This window comes from Chrysochloris asiatica, unplaced genomic scaffold (assembly GCF_000296735.1).
Source record: "Chrysochloris asiatica unplaced genomic scaffold, ChrAsi1.0 scaffold00034, whole genome shotgun sequence".
Taxonomy (NCBI): Eukaryota; Metazoa; Chordata; class Mammalia; order Afrosoricida; family Chrysochloridae; genus Chrysochloris; species Chrysochloris asiatica.
This window is the reverse complement of record NW_006408552.1, coordinates 14523612-14524207: the sequence shown is the minus strand read 5'-3', so window position 1 is coordinate 14524207 and position 596 is coordinate 14523612.

Below are 596 nucleotides of genomic sequence, written 5' to 3'. Positions count from 1 at the left end.
ACAACTATGTCGAGGTAAGACCCCGACACCTCTCCTTGGAAAACCTATAAGTTGGAACCAACTGTACAGCACTTAACAACATATTTTCAGTGTTAATTTTATTTTTTAAAATATGAAACACTCAGCTGGTATTGTAGGTGAAGCACTGGACTGCTAACTGCAGGATCGGTGGTTCAAACCTACCAGCCGATCTGTAGCTGAAAGATGAGGCTCAGAAACCCATAGAGGGTGCTATGAGTCAGAATTGACTTGATGGATGTCAAAATATTATGTATAACCCTAAAAAACAAAAACAAAGATATTACAAGAACAGAAAACTTAAGACCAATATCCTTCATGAATCTAAATGCAAAAATCTTTAACAGCAAATGGAATCCAGTACTATTAAAAAAAAAAAAAAAGAAAAGTGTTCTGTTGAAGAGCAATGATATCAGCTTGAAGACTAAGGTGTGCCTGACCCAAGCCATGGTATTTTCAATAACCTCATATGCATGCAAAGCTGGACAGTGAATAAGGAAGACTAGAAGAATTGATGCTTTTGAGTTATGGTGTTGGAGGAGAATATTGAAAGTTCCATGGGCTGCCAAAAGAACCAA